Consider the following 24,385-nt stretch of genomic DNA (forward strand, 5'->3'; position numbering starts at 1 on the left):
AAACTTCATTCAGGCGAGACAAAAAAAAAGAAGGAATAATTTAAGACTTAGAGCAGAGCCATGCAAAGTGAGTAGGATGAAGAAGATTCTGGAAGCACTGGAAGCAATAAGGATGAGAATACAATGGAGAATAAGAGGAGTTACACTGAATGACACAGAGAGATCAATTAGGAAGGAGTTAGGGGTGAATGTCTTAAATGAGTGCTTTCAATCCCACCCAATGATAGAAAATCCCTTGCATTTCCTGATCAGAACACATGTATCTAACCAGTGTGAAAGCAAATTACTTGTGCTATACCTAAAAGAAAATATCCCAAAGAGAGTTTGTGCTCTTATAAATTACAAGATCTTCCGCAAAAGCAAATAATGAAAACTTTAGATTAGATGGAGTCCGGAGTCAGGACCCTATCGGCCTCAGGAAACATCCTCCACTGAGTTTCTTCCTATAAATGAAATGAACTGCTAGTATTCTTACCTTAAGTCCTACAGCTTTTTGCTTCACCTGACTGCTGCCCTCTTTGCTAAGCTTCTGGCTTGCGGCCCTCTTTCGAGACTCTGTATCAGAAAAGTAAAAAGAATCTGATCGTTATATACCAAAAACAAATAAAAAACAAAGTGTCATTTTGTCTCATTAGTGTTGAAGCATGATCATTACAAGCTTTTTTGTTTTGAAATGCTAAGGAATTTGTAAAAAGAGCAATATGTAGGATGGTGTTAGTAAAAAACTGCTCTAATGGTATATATGAAAACAATTATTGCTTTATAAAATGGGAATTTAATTTTCCATCATAACTAGCTAAATTCCACACCTTTAAATTTTAAATCCACATTTTTAGATAATTCAACAACAAATCTGTTTAATCACATGCCATGTGAACAAGTAATGATAAGTACATAAGAGCAAAGATTAATATTACTTTAAAATGAAAATTAAAAGTGTTATCTTGTGGAAATCTAATAGTTACCAGCCTCACATAATATCAAAATGGATGGAAAGGTTTTATCATTATCACAATGAAAATTCCATCATCCTTCAAGAACTATGGCTTCAAGACATAAAATCATAATTTTCGTCGTTTCCCCCTTCCTTTTTTCCTTCCTTTTTTATGTCAATGATAAAAGGGAACTTTTGACCATTCCCCATTTTTCCACTTTTGTCTTTTTTTTCAATAAATATTCTAAAATAGAATTTCTGTATCAATCTTACGTATGCTGGAAGTAAATTGTTTTGATAGTTAGCAATGTTGCCTTTACAGTGTGCACACATTCAGAAAATACAGTTATTAGAATACACATTAGTATGCAGACATAATTATTAAATGATTTTTTTTTTCAAATACAATGGTGATATATATAATATTCTAAATTCATATGAACAATTCATGATGAAATGACGATGTCTGAAAACACGCAACTGTCAGCAAGCAGGATACTTTTTTCTTTGAACGTATACTTACTCTGGAGATTTACACCTGTTTACTTGTTAGAAAAAAGTTTGATTAATGACAAATTGACAATCAATACAGTTTAATACTGTGCTATAAAACCACCATTCATTCAGTTGAAGAAAATCAAAACCAGATAATTCTCAAACTGCTTTTATCTCATCTCATCTACATTCACCATCAGCACTCACAAAACAGAAACTATACAGTACAAGAGGGTTGGGGTGCTAATTAGGAAAGTGTTACAGAAATAAACAAAACTAGATTAGCTACTGCACAGGCCCATCTCCATCAACGTGAGTTAGCGAGTTAAACCCCTTTTGTGATCTGGCAGACCGATATCGCGATAGTAATTTGGAATCAGCTTCAATATTTTTGAGGGAAATAGTATGCTATATGTATATAGGAAATACCCCAACTAATATGAAAGTGAAGATGGACTTTTGTTTTGGCTCATGATATATGTAATTCAATCATGCTACCATACAATCATTATTTTTCATACCAGAGTGCAAGCTCCATGACCAAAGTTCATGTTCAAGCATGGATTCATCCACTCAGCTGATGGAGATGGGGCTTCTTGAATCACACTGTTCATAGCCTGATCAGACTAGAATCTCAAAACTGAATAAACTGGAGAACCATCTTAATTTGTACATGAATAACAAGAAATAGGGCAATAATGCTTAGCATTTAAAGTAGATTATCATAGACAAGCTTCTTTATCTGCTATTTAAATTGCTGTACTGTGATGACATAAATAATTTACAGAATTTACAGGATTATATCAATACCTGACTGATAAATTGTAGATTCCCAATCCCAAGTCATTCATTAGAAATACTGTAACTTGTTTTTGCAATGTTCTAAAGCCCCTACATGAAATCACCATTCTTGTCATGTTTTATTTGATTTGTGTTAGATTTCTTTTCTTTTTAAAATAATAAACATTTTCATTTGACCTGAAAATAAATAGAGTACATAAGGCAAGAGGTCAACAGTCACATATAAATGCAAGTTACTAATCCTATTAAAACCAAATTAAAATGAAACATGAAAACAGATATGAAAATGATGAGTAAATGTAGAAATAAATGAAAAACATGAAAACTATAAAAAAAAGGAAAATTATATAAACATATCCATTACACCATGACCTCTTGTTTTTACTCAACAAAAGTACAAAGCAGACATTAAATAAACCCCCCAAAATAATGCTGCACTTTTAATATATTTTTATCTCATTTTTATGTGAAAATTCAAGTCCAGTTTTCAACAACATAAACTAATCCAATGTATTAAAATCCCACCCCCACCCCACTGATCATTACAACTGCATATTCTACTGCTAGCCCAGACAACCACTTCAATGTGCAAAAAAAAGGTGTGTATATTGTGATCGGCAATCATAATTTGTCTTCCTTGTACAATATGACAAATTGACAATGATCATTATTTGTATACCATCAATTCCAGGAGCAAATCCACACATCACAGAAGATGTCAATTGAGGAAAATATGAATCAGAATTAAATTGCTGATATTCTGTCATTCTATAGGGCCTATATATAGAGAGATTATGGACTAACAGGAATAAGTAATTTAGTATGATGATAATTTTATGTACAAAATAATGAATATAAAGTGTGAGCAATGGACAAGACAAGGAAGAAAGGTTTTACTGTCACAGAAATATTGCTTGCATGCAAATTAGCAACAGACTAGAAAAAGGCAATGGAAAATGACCCAAGTACACCATGCAAAGACCGCCAGTAATTATCTTTCCCCAGTCAGTAGGATACAAGTCCTGAGAATGTGTGCACAGTTCAAATAAAATGTGTTTAAACACCTTTATAACATGAGACTCAACACACTTCTCTTTGACTGAAACTTCACATTACAACTGGGTCTCAATGCAGACCTGCCAACCTCTGGGAATGAAAAACTGTATTCTGTGATAAAAAAAACCTGTACTTTTCCCAAAAAAGGGTATTTCATAATAAAATGCTTGGCGCACTCACTCATAGCAGTGCTCAAGCTGCATGCAAGCTAAAATGCGCACTGCTCTTGCAGATGAAAAAAAAAACATTGAAACATGTGTATATCTCACCCTGGTTTGAACAAAATGATTGAATAAAAAACAAGTTACCTGAAATTTCATTGATCTAATCATCATATTTGTGTACGTTTTATGAAATAGAGACATATAGAGATGATTTTTCTCAATAAATTATGATTTTGTAAAAAAAAAAAATTACAAAAAACATATTTTTTAAAGAAAAAACGTTCTGCCGTATTTTGGTTGCAAAAATGTACTAAATACGCCTAAAACGTACTGGTTGGCAGGTCTGTCAATGCCATTGGACAGTGGAAAGCATCCATGAGGAAAAAAATGGAAAAGGGATGTTTTTCGCAGGTTGGCATGAAACACGAATAGTGTGTCAAAAATAAAAATGAGGAAAAAAGCCTGCTATATCACGATGGCCTACATGCAACTGGAGTATGTAATTTGCAAATCTAGGACATCTTCACAAATATCTTTGTTTGCAGTACCTGTGCAAATCCGGGACATCTGCACAAAATCCATGTTTAGAGTGTCCTAGCAGCCTGCGTTGAATCCCTGTTTATAATGTTTCTTTTTCAGGACGATTCTTGTGGATGCTACCAACTCTTCAATGGCAGTGATCAAACGCCCCCCCCCCCCCCCCCCGGGTCTCATTAGATCCGTCCACATCAGCCAAAGTCTAGAAATCATCCCATTATTTCTGATCCACAGTATAATTTGATCAGAACAAACTCAAGATTAGTTCTCATGAAGACTATTTCTGGTGGCCTTGAATATTTTTGGTGCCCTTTTAATTTGTGGTGTAATATTTTTTTTTTAATACCCTATAGAACAGTGGCCTTGCATTCAATACTTTCTATCACTTTTAGACCAATTTCATGAGTTCTAAAATAAAGAAAAGTGATGGACCAATATGACTGAAAGAAAGGAGGATATTAAACTCAAACCTAGTTGACTTTTGTCCCTGTCAGAGGGAAGCTAACTTTGACCACCTTCAGCAAGGTGCAGGGGTGGTTTAGTGCTTGATTGGGGAATTTATTATTATCTATGGCTATGGGAAAGCTTGCTTCTCTCTAACAGGGGCAAAAACTGGACTAGCTCAAACCCTGGAAAAGGTTGCATTTTTATTTCAGAAAACATTAGATTAACACAGAGCAAGTGAAAAAAAGAAGTGTCATTCCTTAGGCTTAGTGGAAGGAGGTAGTTAGGTTATCTAATTATTCTTAAAGCTGACTACTTTCATAATAAATGACAATAATTCAATATTAAAAGCATAAAATGTGTCAGCCATGCAATTCTTGTTATGCTAACCATTTTCCTTACTATAAAACACCAAAAGAGAACAATAAAAGATACATGAATTTACTTAACTGTAAGAAGAACTCAGAAATACGACAAACACATTTACAAATGGGAAAAGTTGAGTTCACAAAAATAAAAGCATAACAGAATACATGAAATGGTCGAAGTTCAGAATAATTTCAAAGAGGGGAAAACCAGTAAAACAGAACTATAATTATATCAATCAACCACACACCACCATGTATATTATGTAGATGGTGCATAGCTTGGGAGAAAGTTATTTCCAGAATATTGCCCTCAAAATAATAAAATCCATTTAATAGAGATAATTATATTAAAAAAAATAATAAAAACCCAAGCAATGCACCATTCATTAACTACTTGGCTGCATTTATGTTTTGGAAAAGCATTCATGCAATTTTTCGTCAACACTGCCAATCTTTTTGCTTTTGCAGTTTCCAGTGCAGACCGACAGTGTGGATAATCTTGTAGGTCAAGATGGTCAACTGTTTTCATACGGAAGCCTTCCACCTTGTATCAGTTATGTTGCCACGGCATAACTATTTCAAAATTGTCACATGAAAGTAAACTAATTTTAATGGAGTGGTTTACAATTTCAAATCTGAAGAGATTAATAAAATAGAATATAGATTAGTGACAAAATATATGTTGTCATGGAGACACATTCAACTTGTTTTCTATCCTGTCATTATAAATAGACTGTAGTTTTACTGATATGAGTTAAAGCAATTTTTTTTAAATACAACTGGTCAGCAAAAAAAGAAGAAAAAATTGATGTGACTATAAGTTTCACAGATATACTAGGTTGACTAACAAAATATTGGTGAATAAAATTAATAGACAAATTTAATGACATATTTCAAATATACTTATTATTGATGATAAATGATTATGTAATGATTACATGTATGTAGATAGATACATTCCACAATAGATAAATTACCATTTTTAACCAAAGGCCAATAAAACTTTTCAAAAAAAAAACTATTGGCCTATGACAATGAAATTGAATACAGCAAGACAAAATTAGGCTTTAAATAAATAATATTTCCTGAATATTGCAATATACCAAACCAAGTGTATACAGACATGGAGATCCACATCATTCTGATTTGGAAATACTAAGCAGGATGCAGAATCTAGTGGAAATGGACAGTGCAGCATATGAAATGATACTAATTACTAATCATGACAAATACAGCACATTATTACATCTATAGTAACAAAATTATAATAATAATAATAATAATAATAACAAAATAAATAATAACAATAAAACAATAATAATAATGACAATAAAAAATAATAATAAAGCATGTATTTATGTACATGAAGATTTTTAAGTCCTTGATGGTTTTCTTTGTTTTTACATTTAAACAAATGTCAATAATACAATCTAAAATTGCCTCTTCTTTTCCTCTTTTTTTATATCGTGGTTATCAATTGCTCAAGAAGAAAATACACCCTGGTAACATTTTAAAAAATTAGTCTGTTAATTAATGGTTATTACACATGCACCCAGTATAAGAGAGCCCCTGTAAAATCCATTTAGCTTTAGTATACTATGGCTGCATTTTGTTAAAAAAATGTTTTCTCACATAAGTCACTCACACAAGAACATGACACACTACAGGAACCAATAAAATGGAAAACTCACACTCCCCTTTCAGACATTGTCACCAATCACAATGGATACTGCTATTAATCAACATTGGTGATAGATCACCAGTTAAAATCTATCTCCATTCGCAATGACATGTTACTGATGACCGCCAGTCCATCACTGGTTATTTATAACTGGGTGCCATGGGTGGAGCTTAGACCATAAATACTGAGCACTAGTATACATGGGCAATGGGCATTGTGATGCATCACAAATCCCAACGTCGCTAATGAAGGGCATAGAATGTGCTGCCTCTCGTAAGTGAAGATAATGTGCAAATGACCTTTTTTATCACCACTGGTGATTGATAGCAATATCCATCACGAGGAGTGATAATGATTGAAAGTGCCCAGAGTCATTATACCATTCACTCATTCCATCACAAACTGGGAAAAATTAATCTACATATAGGTAAATATAGACAAATAATCCCAAATGACTAGTAAAAAAGACTTTTTAACTCAAAAACAAAATGTAACAAAAACAATGTCCCACAAAAAACATGCACTTAACTTTACTTCAATGACTTGGAGATCTACACAAATGCAGATTTGAAAATAGCAAAATGGAATTAGGCTTTGGGGGTTCGGAAGACTGAATAATTACAAGCGACTTGTGTACGAGCCAAGATTTACATGGTTTTATTTTTGCCAGTTTGCAATGGTGCTATTTTCTTTAACTTAACTGTGGTTTTATTTCACTACTTTGAAAGTTTGACATCATCGCCATACATTGTATATAATTAAAAATCCTGGGAGAGATCAACTGAGTGAGGGCAAAACCCCCTTTTTTTAATCTGCTAGAATATAGGCTTATACAGCATCGCTTGGAATCATTGAACATTTTTTTTTTCAATTTTTCAAATTTTCACAAGAATCACCCCTGTACAATTGCAAGTGTAGCACTTGAATACTATACAAGTTCACTAGCACTTTAGAAATACCTATCAAAACACTTGTCTGACATCAAATCAAATGTAAACCACAGATATGACACTTGTCCATGAAGAATAAAGTCAAAACACACTCAAACATACAAATACATATTATATTTAAATGATGTTGTTGGCAATATTGGAGTGTTATTTCACTTGGAAATTCATGTGAAAAAAATATATATAAAGGTGGATCGATAAATAGTGACCAACTGGAAAATGTTGACAACATGCAAGCTTTCAGGAGCTTCATCACATCCCATTCATCTCAATCAGCATTTAAATAAACAAAACAGCACCAGGCATCATAATACTACTCAGATTCCAAACTACATGAAACGTGTATATCAAGAATATCAATGATGCAAAATTTTGAAAGCAATAGGAAAAGTGGTTGGTAGAGTTGTTACCATGGTGGTAAATCCGTCACAATCTCGCTGTGAAGTAAAATAAAAGTGATACAAAGAGGAAAATAGTGAACTCAACTCGATACCTGTTGCAATAGAAATATACCTATAATTGAAGGATGATGCACACACACACAAAATAATGACTCACAGATAAATAGTATTGAAACAAGCAAGTACCAATTGTATGAATATCATATTCCACAAGCTGTTAGTGTAATTATACATGTATGGTGATGGGTTAATTTATGTTAGTTTTTGAATTACATGATGATCTACACAAGCCACTTTTGATCAACTTGGAAGCCAAATATGCATTGCCAATAAAAGCAAGAGAGGCTTAACATAGAATTTTATAAAAATCTTACTGATCATACAAAAAAAAATCATTCACGTACATAAAGTGAATGAATGAACAATAAAAGCTCGCATTAAACGTCCAAGCTTTAAAGAGAAACAAATGCTTTGGTTGTGATTGTAATAAATTCATAGACACCTGTTTGTATGTTCAAGTGTTTTTTTTTTTCAATCATTGGGTCTGGTTTTTGTTTATTTTCTGCATCATAAAACAAGTGTATATACTATATTTCATCCGTAAAAATTGAGTACAAGAAATACATTCAGAAAATGTGTGACCAATCGCACTTGGCAATGTGCATCTTGAAAAGATGCTTGTTATAAAGGATGGTATGTACATGAAAATGCTTAAAATGGAGTAAATCTCAGCAGATGCAATTGCAAAAATTTATGGCTGAAACAAATTTTTTTAAAGGCTATAAAGATTTATCCTCTTTTGTTTATCCATCTGTGTACCCCACCAGTGTTTAGATATAACATGTCAAAGTGTCAAGTTTCTCTTTCCTAAATATTATAGAAATGTAACAAATGAATCTTAAATCCTATGTAGCATATATTACTATATAATCTTTTCAAATTATTTCACATTTTGCAATGTTTACAGTTTTAATCAAACTTAAATTAGTCATTACTTTATACATGTTCCCCAAGATATTCACTGCCACAGTGCCACTGCATGGAATTTATCACTTTATGTCAACATTTACATGTAGGAATTCTACAGCCGTTGTATGTATCCAGCCCATTCAACAACAAAACAAAAAAAAATGAAAAAGTGGTAAAGTAACTAATAAGGGTACATTGAAAGAACAGTAAATGTGACAAACATGCTAGAAAAGGCAAATGTGTGCAACAAGTCGGTGGTGAATAAGACCTGATTTCATGATGGTAAAGGTTGTTTGGTTGGCATCTCCACAACATGTCCCCAGCAGTAGCTTCCAATAATGGCAACTGTTGAATATTTATAGGGGGTTTCAGCCGAGGGATGTTTTATTTTCATGCAACATTCAAAGCATGCCAAGGAGCCCCAAAACTCAATCACAAACAAGAGACAGATCAGTTAGGACAGACTAAGTAGAATCTACTAAGGTGTAAAGATAAAAAGCAGATATGTGCCGATATGCTGTCCTAACATAATTATATGTGATTATATCTTTATATGATTGGCAATTAGGAATATATTTCTATTGTTATGAAACATCAGTTACATATATGTAGATGGAAGTGAAAAACTTGGTAGTAGGTGCTTGCTATTAACAACCCAGCCTTAACTTGGAAATGGCATGCATGCACATACATACTACCAGGCCCATATTATTAGAACAGATGATACATATCTTTTTATCATAATTACATAATGAAAAAAAATAAAAACAATGTACCAGTAATAAAAGAGAGAATATTTGTCTAATTTGAATTTTCAATACAAGAAAGCAGAAATTGCTGAATAAATTTTTTAATTAATCAAAATCTTCACTTGACAAAAAGCCAGCTTAGTGTATATGAGCCCTTTATGTATATATGCTGAATACATTTGAGAATGGTGTTTGGATACCATTAACAAGTTATTATTTCAGGTAAAGAAGTGTGCGTTATTTCCAGTACAAAATGTTCCCATGCTTGTGACAAAGTGAAACCACAAGCGCATGGGAATTGAGTGCAGAAATATACGGCCCTTTTTAATACCAAATGATACCACCCCCACCCATTCAATCCCTGGTCAAAATGAAAATGTCAAGTTCATTACACACTCCTTTTCTATAACTTTATTCACACCCTTTCATATCTTCAGCATATCTAGGTGCATTGACATCTTTGATATAAAAATAAGTGCCCAAATCTCAAGCATGATCTCTACCTTCTGTGTCACATGAGTTGCTTGGTTGATCCCTGACGGTTCCATGACACTTGCTCCGCTTCAAATTCAGCACATTAATGGAATGACCAACTTCAACCCTGGATTTAATACTATACCTTATCCTAAACCTAACCCTACACCCAACATAAAACCGTACTGTAGCCCTAACCCTATATCTTAACGAAATAAAGCCCGGAGCAACTGTCGCCAGAGCAAATGTTGTGTCATCTCCCTTACAGTTTGAGTGTTAGTTTACAAATCCATACATAATTAACAATACTTCGCATGACACCGACCTACTGTACATAGTACTGTATTGATACTTAAATCAATTACCAACCCTTAAAATGTATCACCTCAAAATCCAACCCCCCCCCCAAAAAAAAAAATAATAATTAAAAAAAAATAATAAAAAATAAAAAAACAAGTGGAAAGCCTCTGGCAGTCTCGCCTGCATTATGCAATTCGATATAGCAGCAGTGCTGACTTTGAAAACATCTATTGAATAATCATTCTCAAAAGAAAACATTCATATGATAATGACCCATTATGACTTTTGACCATTATCATGTGATCTAAGATGTGTGCAAAACAATCATCTATACTTGATTACCCTATGTTTCATGAAATAGATAAACAAACTTTTTAAGTTGTGATGCCGATTCAACAAATAACCCCAACATGACCAAAGTTCATTGACCGTAAAGGACCTTTGACCTTGGTCATGTGACCTGAAACTCGCACAGGATGTTCAGTGATACTTGATTACTCTTATGTTTAACTTTATGAACTAGATCCATAAACTTTGAAAGTTACGATGGTAATTCAACAAATACCCCCAACATGCCCAAAATTCATTGACCCTAAATGACCTTTGACCTTGGTAATGTGACCTGAAACTCAGGCAGGATGTTCAGTAATACTTCATTACCCTGATGTATAAGTTTCATGAACTAGGTCCATATACTTTCTAAGTTATAACATTTCAAACAATCAACCTTAGGTTAAGATTTCGATATTGATTCCCCCAAAATGGTCTAAGTTCATTGACCCTAAATGACCTTTGACCTTACTCATGTAACCTGACACCAAGGCAGGATGTTCAGTAATACTTGATTACCCTTATGTCTAAGTTTCATGAGCTAGGTCAATATATACTTTCTAAGTGATGTCATTTAAGAAACTTAACCTAAGGTTAAGATTTGATGTTGACGCCGCCGCCGTCGGTAAAGCGGCGCCTAGAGTATCGCTCTGCTTTGCAGGCGAGACAAATAAATCATAATAATAAGAATACTTAACACATCCAAACTAAAAAAAAAAATTCCAGCTACCATCCACGCACCATAAATCCATTAAAGTAATTCAACTAAATCAATGACCCAATCAACAACAAAATGAAAGAATAAATAAATCAAATATGAATCAATAAATACATAATTTTGGAGGGAAATAACAAGGGAGAAAATACATCCAAGCACCTAAACCTACATGTACCTTACATGTATTCCCTTCAACCCTCGAACCAACCCCACTGCCGAAGCACTAGTAAACCAAATATTTTATACCAACTCGGCAAACTCATTATGACACATCAGGGGTGATCATTTGTGGAAATGAAATACTTCAATTCCTATACTCTTCAAACTTCAAATAAACGCAGTGCATTGACTTGCAAACTTTCATTTATTTTTTTTCGATATGTATTTTTAGAAATGAATGTTGATAATCAACACTTTATATGATTTATTTAATTGCCTATAAATTTTTAAGGACGTATTGTAATTATTGACATGCAATGCAAACAGAATGTATGAACTATCTGCTGGTGGTATGAAAAGGAGTTGCTCTAATGAACAATATTACATTTCGCTGCAAGTGACCTTTACACAATTTTGGCCTTTCAACTCCCTCTCCTACCATTACTGAGTTTATACTGCAATTAGGTGAAAATGCAAAGCAATATAAAGCATGAACAAGCAGAAAGTGAAACAGACATCAGTTGTGCATATATTGCTTATGTTCATGTAAATGTTTTGACATGCAAGATTCATCTCCCAAAGAGTGAGAATTAAAGGTCAAGTCCAACCCAACAAGTTGATAATGGATAAATAGAGAAATATCAAGCAAACAAAGCACTGGAAAATTAATTGAAATTGGATGTAAAAATACGTACGACATGTTTAAGTTTCATTCATTTTCACAAGACAGTTATGCACATCGAATAATGTCACACACACTATTTCTTTTTAAATCTCATTATTTGAGATATCAAACATTTCAAATTTTGTAACTTTGATAGAAGCTCTTTAGTGGTCGATGTTCCACCAGATTTTACATTATTCGGGGAAAAATGGTATGCTTGAAATGAAGATCATAAAATTCAAAAATATAGTTTGTTTCGTTCTCAGCGCATTCAAATAATGTGTGAAAATAAGTAAAAAACTTAAATTATTTTACATCCAACTTGGATTATGACCATTTTCGGTGCTATACCTGCTTGATTTTCTCTATTTATTTCACCCAACTTTTCAATGTGAGGTACTAGACCTTGAAAATATCAAACTGCCAGGTAGATGGACATAAACAAAACATGCACATACAGGTTTAACACAAACAAGTTAAGACAAACTCTTTCTAGGTGTTTTTTTATATTTTGTATTGAACATCCCTTTTGGATGTTTTTTTTTTCCTTCTTATTTTGCTACTAATATAAATGCTCTCAAGTTCAACAAACAGACATACAATGGATTAAAGCACCAAAATGAACAGAATAAAACCTGAAAACAAATAGGTCTAAATAAAAAGATTCTTGTAACAAGTAGGTAAAGAGAAAGGACACTTACAAGCTGGCTTGATTTCATGTTGCTAAACATACTGATAGAAAAGAAAAGGATATAAAAACATTACCAAATGTATCTTGTGTTCATAGTAAAAGATGGGGCTTTCATAACCTATCAAAAACCATCAATCTGGGAACAGGATCCAGTAAAAACTTAAATAAAGCTTACAATTTACCCAAAAAATACTAAACAATGAATCTTCAAGCTTGTTATATTTCTGCGCCAAAAATAGTTCTATTCTTTTTCTTCAAACTACTGAGCGAACTCCAGTTCATATCACACTGATTTAATTTTATTGGGATGGGGATGATTTTTGTTTTCTTCAAATGGTTGGCTGGTAGCACATTTGACAGTTCCTAAACCAAGAACACAATACTGATATCCTCAACATGATTCTGAATAAACCATGAATCAAAATTTATCATGTACTACAGTTTTTAAGTATGTACTATTCTGTGTTAAAAATAATGTCATGCAAAGTTTGATGTAACATAATGCATGGACCTTACATAAAAAATACTTAAATCGTGCATTATTTTAGCATCTGTTAGTAAAATTACAATGAAAGTGAGAGTGAATACATAAAGGCGTACACTACAGAAAATTCAATGCTGATATTAGGGGGAAAAAACACTACTTGACACAGATACGGCAATGAAAGCAGTTTGTGATATGAAAACACTGATTACAGAATATAAAGTTGTTTGAACCATAATTGTCATACTTTGTAAAGTGTGCATTGGTCTTTGTGATAAATATGATGGACATCACCCTCACACATGTAAGTAGAAGATAATTATTGTTTGAAGTGATAAAGTCAAGAGTCTTATGTAGAGAAGTTAATTCAAGGAAATTTAATATTGGAAATGCATGTGTAATTACTTGTCAATCAAATGGCAAAGTTGTTCCCTTCCAAAATAATTTGTTCAAATTTGTTTACCCTCAAGGAACAAAAATAAATAAACAAAAGAGATGGAAAATAGAACTGAATGATTTATATCAAAACAAAATAGAGAAAGAACTGGACAAGAGAGAGAGAGAGAGAAAAAAAAAAGATTGTATATAGCAATTAGATAGCATGTGACAATTATTATTACATAATGGATTTAATCTGCTGTCATCTTCTAAGGGGCCAACAATAAAAAATGCTCCAAGAATATACCTTACAAAAACAAATACATAGATTACTGTTATTTTTTTCTCTGAAAACTGCCAGTGTTTTGAAATTTATGAAGACAGGAGAAACAAAACAAGGATATTAAAGGAAACCATTAAAAACAGTCCCAGAGCAGGAATAAAAATAAGAAAACTTATGAAATACGTGGAAAACTGAAAATATAAAAATCAACAAAGTTTTACAAACAGGAAGAACACAACAATTCCACTTGGTATAAAAAAAAATCCACAACTAGGCCCCGTTGCATAAAAGTTACTATTAGTTCCTGTTTATTTATTTTTTCTTTTTAAAAGGCACATGCAACAATTATCTTGATTGGCCATTGCCATTTAGTACTTTTTTCAAAAATATTTTAGTTATGGAGCTAAGATCAATGACTCTTGAGAAGAAGGAAAATACAGGACAACCACCTTATTATCATGTCATTGATGTACTTCACTGATACTGTGTACATTATGAGGAAGTTGCAGACCAATTTTCATGTACATGACTTGTATGCAGAACTGATTTTTTTTTAAAGGTGGATCAAATTACTTCCTGAAGGGACTAAAGGCAACATTTCTAAAACCTTTGTCATGTTTTTTTCTATGTCTTTGTTCTTATAACCATATCAGTTTACAAAGCACTTGAAAAAAGCATATCAAGGTATATGTGTTCATAATACTACGTCCATGGAATAAAAAAAGGTGATTAAATTGTCTTGATGCCAATGATTAAAGTACATAATGCAGCTACACAAAAGCAAAGGGACACAATATGTGTAGTTAATAGCTGAGAGGTTGAAATGGTCAAAATAACGCAAAAAGGGGGACTTTCACACCTTTAATCAAATTACAAGTTTCTTCTTAATTTTCCTTTTTAAACAAAATAACTGAGAAATTTACATGATATATTATTAAAAAATATTCCTTTTTATATGTAAACAGAAAAATGGAAATTACCCAAACCATGTAAACTTGAAACCAAATTAGGAGTACATTAATCATGTTAAATGTTTGCAGATCTACCTACATTTACAGAAAAGGCAAATATATATATATTTGATCCCTTGGGAGTTAATTGCTTATTAATTACACAACACTGATACACAGAAAGGACAGGGTAGCTAATTTTCAGAAAAAATAGATAGAAATGACACACAAGTGCAATGGGGTGGAATTAATTGAAAACATGTACAGAAATTGAGTATGAAATAAGTAAGAAGATCTTTTGTATTCTCTACACGCATATTTTATAAAACAGAAATTACATAATTAGATTTTAGAATATCATGCGACTAATAATTATTCTTTATCTATTTTTTTAAATGTGCAATATCTAGATCAAATTTTTATGAAATTCACCTATAGATGGCTATGATCTTGTACATAAACTGTACATATGCATTAATAAGATGGTCAACTATCCAATTACCAGCTAGGGATCAATGAATGTGTTGAATTCTAAGTATTTCTCTGTACTTAAACTTGTCAATGAATGAATGCACTGCATGATTGTAAGCACCACGTAAATTGGATTTTACCCAAGGTGGAATATTTCATTTAACTTGAGATGAATCACATGTGAACTTGTACTTCACTTTGTTTTACTATATAGCATGCTCTATAATACCATCTGACAGCATCAATGATAACAAGTGAGAAGTTACTGAAACATAAAGGTCAAACATTTTGAATATGATAGCAAAGAAGACTCCTAAAAAAAGATGTCATAACTAGTTAGCTTTGATATATTGTGAACAGTGACATTTGCATGGTAAATGAGTCATATGTGCTTTCACATCCATCTCATAAGAAATACCTGGTATTTTCTCATTTGGAATTCTACCCTGATCAAAAGATACCACTTATTCAGCCAATGTCAAAGTAATTCCCTGAAAGTATAAACAAATTGGAACCTTTTGAAATTCTAAGACTGTTTTGTAGGGATTACTTGCAGTGTGAAAGCAATTTACAATATTGATGTATTAAAACTTAAAAGCAAGGCAAGAAGAATGCACATCTTTAGCTTTTCAGGCAGGTGTGAATGCACATTATTATTGGATATTTCATAGCCTGAACAAATACTTCTAATTTACAGGTACTTTTGTAATTGGATGGGTGTGAAGCACCATTTGCGTCAGCACGTCATCAGTTGCAAGTACATGAGCCATACGCAACGCAACGTGCTATAGAAACATGATCATTATACCAAGGTAAAGCGTCATATGACAAATGCTTGTGTCTTACACTTGAGTTTGAGGCCTTGGGGTTAATTGATAGACTAAGAGGCATTCGTGCATAAGTTCACATCTGTCATCATACACGTTAGTTAGTAGTACACACACCATAGCAGAAACGACTTGTCTATACTGAATGAGTTCTTTTTTAAACATGCCGAAGCTACGGGGATGCAAAACACACAACATTGAAACTCATTTTGCACATGCTAACACAGTTCGGTAGTGCTAAGATTATGTCAGTAAACCCCCAAAACCATCTCACAAGACAATCCCATAGTTTAAAAAAAAACTATATCTCTTTTTGGCATCTCAAGATCTAAACAATATCCACAGATCCAAATGTTCAATGAGGAGAGAATTGAATTTGAGTGATAACTTCACAAGCCCGTAGCCAGGGGGTTCGGGGATTCAATCAAACCCCCTAAAATTTTCTTAAGCAAGAAAAAATGGGAAGAATGGAGAAGAGAAAAGAGAAGGGATTGAACCCCCTAATTGAAGACCCTGGCCACGGGCCTGCTCCATAGCAAAGAAAAAATATATATATAACTAGGGAGCAAGTCATGACACAAGATGAATGATTACCTCTCGTATCCATTAAAATGGAGCTCATTCCACCATCTGCAATTCAAAAATCAGTTCATTCCAGAACAAATAATCAGGAAGTAGTCATATATGCAAGAAATAAACATGCCTTGTTACAGATACATTGCTAGCTTTCATTGTGTAATTCAAAAGAAAATGAATAAAATGCAGTATGGTTGGTCCAATGGTACTGCTAAGAACTACTTTATTTTGTTGCTGTTTTTAATGTAAAAAAAATTAACCTTACTCTAGAAATTCCCGCAAAGGTGTAAATTCCAGACTACTGAACTATATAAAATCAAATTTCTAACCATAAACCCATTAAAATGGTATTTTCCTCACCTTCATTCGTTTTCAAGTATTTAATTTCAGACTAGACACTGTAACCAATTTTGACCAGGGGGTTAGAGAATAGAACGGTCTTTAATACATTCATAAGAAAATAAATGTACAACTTTGGTTTTAAAAGCATCATAGATTTTACAATGTAGTTTCAACAGCCAAAAAAAAAAGTCCTGTAGATAGAGGTGATGGATATAGCCGAACTTCTACTTTATTACGCTACATAAATTTTGAGGATTATCTAAAATCTATGTGCAGGATGGCGTTATATAAATGTGATGTTTAATTGTATTGACTTTCTTTGTACCTGTGAAAATTAATTCTTGAGATTTCACAAGTGGGATCCATCACCTAATATGAAGGGAAGACTTCTGAAATCAAAAGAATACATAACTTAGAGTATAAACGGTCTGGAAAATAAGCTCTGCATGTGCTTGGTTAATAGCAATAAAGTTAAATGTACAATTTTTCTGATCTATGATTAGGCATGCAAGTTCCAAGAGTGCAAAGTAAATGTTAAATATACAAATGATAAATACATGGAGGGGTCTACTTCTAGACATATATGTTAACAAAATGAACCTGTCTGCTTGTATCCAATAGAGCCTGGTAGAAAAGGGTAAAGTTCTCTGGTTATTGGCAAGCACAAGGGCTCAGAATGATTAAATTACATTTGTCCAGAAATAGATGAATATATTTTGAGGTGAATGTTGGGTGACCCAAGAACTACATTTCAACATCCCCAGCGCCACTACCCCCAACCATGAAACTGCCGTGGAGATGGAAACCTGGGCCTTGTGGCATAAAGTTACTCTTATGGTAATTTTGCCATTCAATAGTATACAAATAATGCACGTAAGCGCGTGCATGCAGGGCCAAATAATGAACGATGTGCGAGAAGAGCCAATGGATATACCGCACCAAGGTCCGCAGGACAGAGTGCGGTATATCCCTTTGGCGAGTCGAGCACAGAGTTCATTATTTAGGTCCTCTATGCACAAGAATGCGTGCATTGTTTGTTTTATACAACCCCCTCTTTCCCCATGTTACTGAGTTGCCCCGAATGCTATATTTGATCTAAATTCTAGAAATTTCTAGATCATTCCAGACCTACACTATCCTGCACTCTGACGTAAGAGTCCAGGATAGTACTTTTGGTATGACGTCAGAGTGCAGGATAGTGCATTTTGGAAGCAATAGTGCAATTCGCTGAGTATCATGTGATCCGATTTGGACCAATCAGATTACAGAACATTCTTGGGAGTTGTATAAGTAGTAACTACCAGGCCAACAACTAATTAAAATCAAGTATTTCATGGAAGTGACGACATGAATGGCAATATTACCATAATACTAACTTTTTTGGAACACGGCCCAGGCAAAATCTGTCTGTCATTTAAACCTGCCACGGTATACAATACAATGCAACCCATTTTTTTTTTATCGGATCCCAATAGGTTGTGTGGTGTGCACCAGGCTTTAGATAACGAGAGCTTGTAACTCAAATTCTTTAAAGGAAATGATGTGCTGATGGAATCCAAGCTTTTTATCTTTAATTAAACCAAAAAACATCCCACTGGTATATATGGCAGCCATATTTTTACACTGCCTCCAGGAAATTTTACTTTCTAGAAACGACATCAAACTCTGATCAAGTTTGTCCTGGTTAAGTAAATGATTACAAGAAATTAGTGGTTAAAATGGGCAACATGTTCTGTACAGGTAAAGACTAATATAGTTGCAAAATTTGCAGTCTGTAAACCTTTCTTTATACTAACTATTTCACTGTTCAGAGACTGCGGTACAATATGTTCATTTTGTTCCACCTACCAGTTTGTTTCATTTCCCCCACATAATTTAGGGTACACAAGATAGTGCAGTTATAAATAAATATATCCAATTAAGGTATTGGGCATGGAAGTCATACTACAATATAATCCCAAATAATACCCCCTAAACTAGAAGGCAGTCTCAATCAAAACATTATATTCAGTTTTTTTTTTTTTTTTTTGGGGGGGGCAATATTGTTTCTGTTAATGAACAGTGAAAGCAGAAAACGTTGCAAAGGTTATTGTGTGAAGCTACAGATTTATGAAGAGTTATAATCAAACAACCATGTAAAGACAGAACAAATGTATTGTAAATACTCCATATGAACCAGGAAAACAAAGCAGTAGTGATACAGATACAAGCAAGAGCACAAAAAAAAGGAGTAAAGAATCAGAGAAGTTTCAGTTGAGTTTTGTGTATTGAATGTCCCTCCAAGGCATGCTCATTTTCAAAGTTTGTCCAAGTTAATGCAGCTGTCTAGAGTAAAATTCTAATTCTGAAATTGGTTTCAGCTCCCAGCAGGTCAGGAATATTTGGTAATTTTTGCAATTTGAGGACTTCATATTTAATACATAATATTCATTGTAATGCACTGTACATGTATATCATTTAAACTTAACCAAAATCAAATGATTGGTCATATTAGATAATGGTGTAATTCACATTATCACCCATTATCCTCATGCTCAGTCATGAAAAGGCATTTTCCAATCTATGTTTTTTTTTAGGGTACTGTTAGAAAGGCAGTGGATAAACATGTTTACGTCTTAGAAGTGGGGTTGATATGATTGACATGTACTGTGAATGGATATGTCTGTATGTAACACCTTAATGTAAGTTACATTTGTTGGGCATGAACACAATCAGAAATTAATGATGATACATAAATGAAGACAAGCAGCACATGAAAAGAAAAGAGGAAATCACCATTGAGAAAAGAAAGTATATTCTAGAAAATAAATAGAAGATTACATGTACATGTATGGCTGCATTCAAATATACAAATAAATTTTAGTCAACAAAACTGTGCCAAAAAAAAAAAAACATTTTAGTATGAAACAAACTACATCATGTTCTTTTTCTCTCACGATCAGAAATTTTCACATATTATGTTTGCAACCTAGAAACTTTTTTTATTTTTTATTTTTGGTTACTGTTTTTTTTTTTTTGACTTTTTTTTTTTTGTCATCTCGATGTCATTATTTTTTTGATTTGCTGCGCAATACATGAAAATGTGTAAAAATGATACATGCAATTATTAAATAGTGCAAACAAACAGTAAATCTATGCAATTTCAGATAACAAGTTTCCATACAATGTACATACATGTATAAACTATTGTAAATGTCAACTGTCACCTGCAATACACTGATTGACAGACATTACTGTTTATATAAAGGGAGGGGGCGACTTATTACTGATCATTTGTTTATGAAACTTTTTTCAGAACACAAACAACATAAGTTATAATAATTATGGTGGATTCAAAATGAACTACCGATGCTCCATGGGTATTTTTGTAATCATGAAAACAGGATGAAGAAAGCCTACCCTCCCTAAATACTCCAACCCCATCAACATGAAAATGAAAGACAAGTTAAAATGAAAAATCAAAGTAATAGAGCAGTAAATCCCATTTATACAAACTTGAAAAAAAAGCTACAGCTGATAATACATTTTTAATTCCCCTATAATCAAATGTGCAATAATTCTGCTGCTCTAGTTGCTACTAGTACTTGCTTCGTGTTGTAGGCATTGTGTATAGTGGATAAGTCTTTGATTTGATCATCAAACTGCTATTTTCAGAATTTGAATAAAGTATTTTTTTTAATTGCTGAACAATGCACACCATACACTGTATGTGTGTGTGTCCCTAATTCTTACCAAAATTACATTCTAGTGTGACATGCATGCTTGGGTATGAACACTTGTAATCCAAATGGCAGATTTCCTATCAATTTGCATTTAATGGGAACAATATTTTTAAAAACTAGAAAATCAGGATAATAAAGAGGAATATTTGAAAAAGTTAAATTATTTACACTTATCTGATTTGTGTAATATCCTACACTGTACATGTATGACCAATGTTTAAAAATCCTGGTATTTTTTAAGTATATATTGTGCAAAAGCACATTTCTTCTCATTTTGATCTTATTCTGTCTGCTGGTTCAACATAGCAAAAACGCTTATTAGTTTTTTATGTATCATTCTTTGATAAACATACATTAAATTTACCTTTTTTCTAAATCTTCTCATTGATAACATTTGCATTTATGTACTACCAAAAGTGTAATCCTATTATATTAAAACATGCCTTTTCATGAACATTGCTCATACTAATGTATAATTTATAGTTCTGCTGAATTATGTGCATGTAGAGATATGAAGGAAACATGAATTCGTAACAGAAAGACATGTATACTTAAGAAATGATTTATTTGAAAATTGAAAGGTATCTGAAATCTGCCTGAAATTCCCGAAATATTTTAATTTCATAAGATGGAAGAGGTTACATGTATGAAAGGCAAAATGCAAAAAAAAATGTACAAACAATGAACCATGATGATGGATGTAATAAATAATTCATGAATCACGTACTCAAATTAGTAATTAGTACACACACTAACTTCTTTTGTTGCACACAAATTTTAAACTCCCTAGAGCATTATATTGTTAGTGAATGATATATGTGATCAACTGGTGAAATATTAACCTGTTTGAACAAAACAGAAAGGGGAGACAAAATGAGAATAAAGTAAGTAAGCTGGGATAATAATAGTTACTTTTTTTTAAACAAAAGATTATATTTTTCCTGTAATACACATCGTTTGTTTTGAATTCAATTCGCACAAAATTGCCATTAGATATGTTGAAGAATCATTATTTTCATAGGAGTACATTTAATATCTTCACATGATGCATTTCAATATGCTTTTACTTCAGTCGACTGATGAATAATGCAATCTTTTACTAGTTCAGACTTTAAAGAGGCTACATATATTGTAGGTTAACTTAGACTGCATATAGCAAAGATGGCTATGATAATTAATCTCTCTTAATTGACTTAAAACCCCACCACCTGCCCTCATAAGAACACAGAGAAAACAAAATGAAACAAAAATAGATAGAATATAAACCAAATCATATCAATAAATTCATTAAGACAGAAATAAGAAATCAATAATTATTTAATAAAGACAGAAATAAGAAATTAATATTATTCGATATAAATGATGTATAGTGTAAATTTGGAACAGAGAAGTAGGTGGACCAAAAATTACAAAAATACATACACACACACAATCTCTTGACACATACACACAAAATAGAGTTCTAAAAGAAACACACAGGATGCAATATGAATAGATCAACAACCAATTTCTGAAAGCTATCAGGTGCAACACAAAATTAATTTGAAGTTTGGAATAAGATTTTTTTCTAATATGCTTTGAATATGATATGAAAGTGAAACACTCTTTCCTAAAAATCTCTCTCCGAACTCTCTTGGTCAAATAAAAACAATGATGAACTGTCCCCACACAAACACATGTATTACTAGAGCTAAAAAAAGGAAGTTTGGGTGATCTAAACGCAGAAAATACTTTGCTGAGCATATCTCCAAATGGAATTCCAAATGGAGTGAATTGCTACATATGTAAGAACCAGAAGTAGCTACATTTTTTACCATTTCCTGGGTTATAAAAATAAAAGTGTTGAGTCACTCATAAAACTGGTGTACCTGATAGTAAAATGCAATGCAATACATTGGAAGTAAATAGAGCTAATATTGCTATAAAAATGGTGTACACAGAAAATAAATGAGGAAAGTGGAGAAAAGTGAAAAATTCACAAGCACATGAGCTATCAGAAAGTGACAAATCATTTTAAAAATATAGGATAAAGAAAAGGTGCAGTGTTTATAGGCCCTAGATATTAATAAAATGTTTAGATGAAACAAAAAGAGAAAGGTGGTGAAAATATGACAAATTAATGGAAAGGGGGCCAATTCAAATTGCACTCTGTGACTCTGGTTTCAGCATATATCTCACTTTACCATTCATAACATTTCTTATAAATATGGACTGGCAAATGATCATACACAGAATTTAGACTGGGTTTCATATTCTCAAAAGGTTGATCAAATTTTGCTCGATCTGAATAAAGGGAAACAAATCAAAAGTATCATCGGCTTCCAAAAGATGCAATCACCTTGACAGCAAAATCTCAAGTAATGCCTTGTGGAACATTGCTTTTTATGTTCACTCAAAAATGAGTAAAAACAGAAAAGAGACCTGGACCTTTGCTCCATGTTTGGAGCAAAGGTAGGGGGGGTTGGGACATCATATATTTTGTTAAATTTAATTGATTTTTCGTCTATCCATGAGACTACCAACTAACGCACCAAATAATCATAAGAGTACAATGATGGCTTTTTTATGCAGTATTGGGCAATTTCTTTACTCATCAACCTTAATGAGTGAAGATCTAGAAACCTTGCGCGAGAGCAGATCGAGGAGCAAGAGAAGATGGATTTTACAATAAAGATATTAGAATGGTCCACACCGTACAAAATAAATAGCATATGATAGCCATTTCAAGTATTAGTAAGGAAATATGGTAATAACATTATGAGTAATAAGAAAAGGGATGATCAATAAATCTTTACACGAATGTTTAACTCTAAGCATTTTCATAGTTGACATAAACTGAATATTAATTAATTTCATCCAATTGAATGGAAATATGGGGCTTCTTCTCTCACATTTTCTTCCTACATTACTTGAAGCAATAAAGCACAATTGAAAAAATGAAAATCCATAATCCAAAATCCAATTGCAGTCTATAGATACTGGGAATTTTTTGACCAGATATACTGTTCACCTGGCGCAATACATGTACCATCTACCCATTGCTTTCCACACATTCATATTAGATACCAAAGGAATGCAACTAAGCTGAAGGAATGGGAACAAAGAATGTCTGCCCTGCATAACTCCAGACGAGACCTATCGCAGGATTCAACTACAAGAACATGTGTAATGCAATGTATTTCCCCAAACACAAGAGATCGTACACATACCTTCATCTAGCTGCAATCACTTCCTTTTGAAAAGCCCAAGCTCGAGGGTTTGCGATGCAATATATTTGGGAGAAGCTGGCACTACTCGCATGCTACCGTGCACTGGATAGCATCAGCCGATTTCTTAGCTGCGCTTAGCTTGGCTAGCAATCAATACATCAATTTCACTTTCAGGTCATCATTTCATCTCTGAGCTCAATGCAGCTGGGATCAAGTCAGAATGAAGTGTGGGGAGAGTACTGTGCAGAGAATGCAGTT

At 33.0% G+C, this 24,385-nt stretch overlaps 1 protein-coding gene across 4 annotated transcripts in view; it reads right to left on the reverse strand.

The window, feature by feature from the left end:
* Positions 1 to 24,318, reverse strand: part of LOC129255835 (uncharacterized) — a 36,949-nt gene extending 12,631 nt beyond the window's left edge. Inside the window, exons 1-6 of one of the 4 annotated variants that reach the window (XM_064096518.1) lie at positions 21,675 to 21,762; positions 17,522 to 17,585; positions 16,873 to 16,908; positions 12,896 to 12,926; positions 7,841 to 7,867; positions 476 to 555 (exon numbers count right to left, since the gene is read on the reverse strand). The gene's annotated coding sequence lies outside the window, so the exon portion shown is untranslated. Of the gene's footprint in view, positions 1 to 475; positions 556 to 7,840; positions 7,868 to 12,895; positions 12,927 to 16,872; positions 16,909 to 17,521; positions 18,789 to 21,674; positions 21,763 to 24,127 lie in introns of those variants that run through there. The other 3 variants (XM_064096520.1, XM_064096517.1, XM_064096519.1) reach the window with 3 other exon arrangements.
* Positions 24,319 to 24,385: the final 67 nt, after the last annotated feature.

This window comes from Lytechinus pictus, chromosome 3 (genome assembly GCF_037042905.1).
Source record: "Lytechinus pictus isolate F3 Inbred chromosome 3, Lp3.0, whole genome shotgun sequence".
Lineage (NCBI taxonomy): Eukaryota > Metazoa > Echinodermata > Echinoidea > Temnopleuroida > Toxopneustidae > Lytechinus > Lytechinus pictus.